Here is a 4,811-nt window from a genome sequence, read left to right as displayed (position 1 = left end):
ATGCTGCCAAAACTGTCAGGCTGCCCATGTGTTGTCGCTGATCTGCTTTTGACCTCTGCTGCTCACATCTCCAGCTGATGGGAAAAAAATATTTACTGTCTGGTGTTCCACTGTTTGTAAAGAGGGAGATCTTTAAGGACAGTCACTTGAGCACCCTAGAGTTGCAGCTTCCTACACTGGGCAACCCCGGGGTGCTGGGTCAGAGTGGCTCAAATGTAACATCATTCCATACATTGAACCAGTGCCCTTCTCAGCTCACCTACTGGGAGTCTGGTACAGCCTGCAATCTGGCAATCATCTGCCTTCTCCAAAGCATCAGATTTACCTGTCTATTTCTGAACACCTACAGCAGAGTATTCAAGTATATTCCTATGCCCCAAAGAGGTGCTGCAGAATTTAGCACTACCTCACTCCCTTTTGCCACTTTCGACTGGGTGAATTAAGAATGCATAAGACAAGAACGGGGTTGATCACAGGGAGGAGTAAGGCTGCATACGCAGTAAGGGTAGTCAGTGCTGAGATTTAGGCTGCACAAAAAGGGAACTCAGTGCCTATCCCACCAAGCCAATAAAAATATTGGAAGAAAGACCTAGACTGGAAAATAAAGCAAATGTAAAACAGAAGGGCCAGGCCACCATAGGTCAAAATCTGGGAAAGCCAAGAGAAAATATGTCTCAAGTGCAGAGCAAAGAGAAAATCCAAAGCCAACTCACACGGCTGGCATGCAGGATGTAACAAAAAGGGCAAGAAAAGCTCTGCATACCCAGAGCAGCCGCAGGCTGAGCAGCACAGAACACCGTCAGTAAGCAAGGGAGGAGCCTGACACCAAGGCAGGCAGCTTCTCAGACTGAACGGACTCTCTTCTCCTCTTGCTCGGTTGACAGCTAGTCTCAAGGAAACCTGGCCTGAAGATCTAAGGAGAATGATATCAGAAAATAGCACATCTGTAGGCAGGAAAGGGCAAAAAAAGGCACAGAGTTATTTAAGAGACATTTCCTTTAAAATAACCATGACATCAAAGAGGAAGGAGAGTTCTGTGTGCACATATTTTGCAGACACTCCATAGCTCACAAGCAGGTTAGGCTCTGGAATTTCCTAAACTTGGAAACTTCCTACACTGTTTTTAAGTCCACCTTTCTGTAAATCTGAGGGAACAACATACATGTAACCACTGTCACCATTGGCTGTTCGTGGGCAAATTAGATATGATTTTTCTCTGACATGAACCCCTATTTCTCTCCATAAAATTTTGAAGTTGAAAATCCCTAAAAAGACAAGCTTCTCTATGAGCAAAACAGAGTATTTATGGACTGTAGGCTGGTGTGGACAGTGAGCGATTTGGGCACCTGGGGTCTTCCTCTCCTTCCAAAGCTCTCTGAGCCACCACTGTTCAATCCTTTACATGCCAATTATATGTGGCAAACATTTACTGAGGGCTCATATTGAGCCAAGCTCTGTGCTAAGCTCCAGTAGAAACAAAGAATTAAAAAATAAAATAAAATTTAATCCCTACTTTCAAGGAGCTTCTAATCTAGCAGGGCAGTCAGTCAAATAATTACAAGTAATTACATCTTCCATATTACAGGTTTCCCAACAGGATTCAGGAGTCTCAAAGAATGATTTGTTTGGCTAATTTGAGAATAGTTTGGAGGAATCTCCCTTCTCCATTTGAAACAATACATGAGAAATGCATGGAACAGACTCTTTGGGATAATGATGGCTGATTGAGTACATGCATTTAACTTCATCCCTCCTAAAGCCCCCTAAACCGGCACAAAAGAGATTTTTAAGACATACACCCACAAGAGCAAAAGAGAATGGGAGAGCAGACACATCACAAAACTTTGGAATCTGGAGGAGATTAAGCAAAGCTCAAAAAGCTAAATCCTAAACTGGAAGTGGGGAAGCCAAAAAAAAGAAAATTGGTCTATTTCACAGAAAGGCTTAAGAACTGACTGCCCCAAGTATCTCTGGAACTAGGCATGATGGTGATGCTAAAAGCCAGAAGAAAGCCTGTTTAGGAAGATTGACCTCTTGATCCCTTCTCCCACTCTGTTCAGTCAAATATTGTCCCTCTCCCACCCTCTCCCTGGTGAGAATAAGCCAGAGTTTCTGAACTGGGGGACATCAGGCATAGTGCAGGGTGAACATATAATATAGAAACAGGAGGAATAAATGAATATTGACACATCAAATGTTGAAAACCCCAGCCCTCTTCTTCTAGTTGATTTCCAGAACACTGTCGGACTGCGCCCTACTAGGCAGAATACTAGAGAGCTTTTCCTTGAAATCTGTCCATCCCAAAGACCTGAAGATAACAATACGGTGCTTCTATAGCCATATCCCCACTCAAGGAGGACCATGTTCTACACGCCTCAACTAATGTTGAAAAAGTTTGGCCAGCTTGTTATTCTAAAACTACGAGCACCCCTACATCTATTCCCAGGAGAAATGAACACATATGTTCTCATAAAAACGTTTACATGAATGTTCATAACAGCATTACTGATAGTAGCCAAAAAGTGGACAACCCAGATGTCTACCAATTGATGGATGAATAAATAAAATGTGGTATATCCATAAACTAGAATATTATTCAGCAATAAAAAGAAACAAAGAACTGATACATGCTACAGCATGGATGAACTTGAAAATATTCTGTAAAGTGAGAAAAGTCAGTCACAAAAGGCCACATAATGTATGATTCCATTTATATGAAGAGTCTAGAACAGGTAAATCTATAAAGTAGATTAGTGGTTTCCAGGGACTGGAGGGTGGTGAGAACGGGAAGTGACTTCCAATGGGTACAGGGTTTCTTTTTGGGGTGATGTAACATTCTATTGTTTGACAGTGATTATGGCTACACAACTGTGAATATACTAAAAAACTACTAAATCGTGCCCTTTAGAGGATGTATTTTATGGTTTTCAAATTATATCTCACTAAACTTGTTATAAATACACACACACACACACACACACACAACCAAAATTCACCAGACATGTGAGGAAAGAGTCAAACACAGGACTGCCCATTAGAAACACAATGCAAATCACATATGTACTTTTAAGTTTTCTAATAGCCACATTGAAATAAGCAAAAAGAAATAGGCAAAATTACTTTTAATAATATGTTTTATTTATTCCAATATTTCCTTAATATTATTATTTCAAAATATAAACAATATAAAAATGCTAATGAAACATTTTATATTCTTTTTTATTCTACGTTCTCAGAATCTAGAGTATATTTTATACTTATAGTACATCTTAGTTTGGACTAGCCAAATTTCAATTACTCAATAGCCCATGCATTTAGTAGCTACTGTATAAGAGAGCACGGGTCTGACATAAATGATATAAATCAAAAGAAACAAAGAAAAACAAAGGAAAAAAACCATAAAACCTTACAGAAAGCAGAAACTACAGAAGAAAACTTTTAGAAATAAGCTCTTATTAATAACCTCATGGAGGTAAGAGATTTACACTCAAGAAACAAGAACAAAATATTGTTTAAAAAAAAAGAACAAAGACCAAAAAAGGAACGATTAAAAATTTAAAATGTGATAGCAGAAATTAAAAATTACAGGTGTTTAAAGATAAAATTAAGGAAATCTCAGGTTTAGTCAAGCAAAAGGACAATGAGATACAAAATTAGAGAGAAAAAGTAAGAAAATTAGAAAACTAGTCATAAAAGGAGACAATAATCAAGGAATAATTCAGGAATATTTCCCAAAACTGAACTAAAGTTTTCTGATTGAAATGATCCAATGAATAGATAAAAATAAACCCACAGTGAAGCACATTAGATTTGAACTATCAGAACACTTGAGACAAGGAGGAGTCTTCCAAAAAGGTAAAATATAAGTTAAGCTTTCAAAAAGGTAAAATACACATTGGACACAAAGGATCAGGAATCAAAGTGTCTTTGAAACTTCTCAACAGCAATACTGATAAGTAGGAGATAATGTGTGACTGCCTTAGAAATTCTGAGGAATAAGGAATTCTATACATAACCATGCTATTTTTTAAGGATGAGGGTAAAATGAACACTTTTCAGATATGCAATGTCTCAAAAAGTTTACCCTACCTGCATCTTTTTGCAGCACACATTTGAAAGAGGAGCTCTAGTAAAATGAACTGGAAAATCAAATACATGCATGCATACATACATAAAAAAGAAAGACTTGAGATTCAGAGAGCAAGGGTGAGGAGAAGATAAAGATTTCAGAATAACAGACATGAACCTAGAGAAAGACCTGTTCAGATTGAAGCAAGTGAGAAGGTCCCAAGAAAGCCTTTTTCAAATTGTAATTGACAAAATAACTAATATGTGTGAGTATCTTGAGCAAGGATTTGAACAACTGATGGAGAGTTTGGGATGAATTAATGAGGAATCATTTAAAAATTAGCAAACAAAGAAAGGATAATTACTAGCCTGGAATTTGCCTCCCCCCAACCCAAAATGTTATGGGAGATAGAACTTAAATAAGAGTGGCCATGAGATAACGACTATTGTAGCAGAACACTGGGTGTCTAAAGGTGTTTTATACTATTGTGTGTATGTGAATTTTTTGTTTTAATGTTAGGTACACAGAAAACAAAAATGTTTTCCAGAAATGAAAGGAATCATAGTATACTACATGGCTCAGCTGTAAAATATTTACTACACACAATAATGTTAGTATTGCCTATTGACATGGCCATAATTGTGATATAACTATATTGGGAGAGGGAGTGGATGGGAAATATGGGTAGTGGTGAGTAAAAGGAAGTAAATTTTTAATTTTCCGTAATGGGAGATTTGGCTTT

This window comes from Cynocephalus volans, chromosome 16 (genome assembly GCF_027409185.1).
Source record: "Cynocephalus volans isolate mCynVol1 chromosome 16, mCynVol1.pri, whole genome shotgun sequence".
Taxonomy (NCBI): domain Eukaryota; kingdom Metazoa; phylum Chordata; class Mammalia; order Dermoptera; family Cynocephalidae; genus Cynocephalus; species Cynocephalus volans.
Note: the sequence above shows the minus strand (reverse complement) of the source record.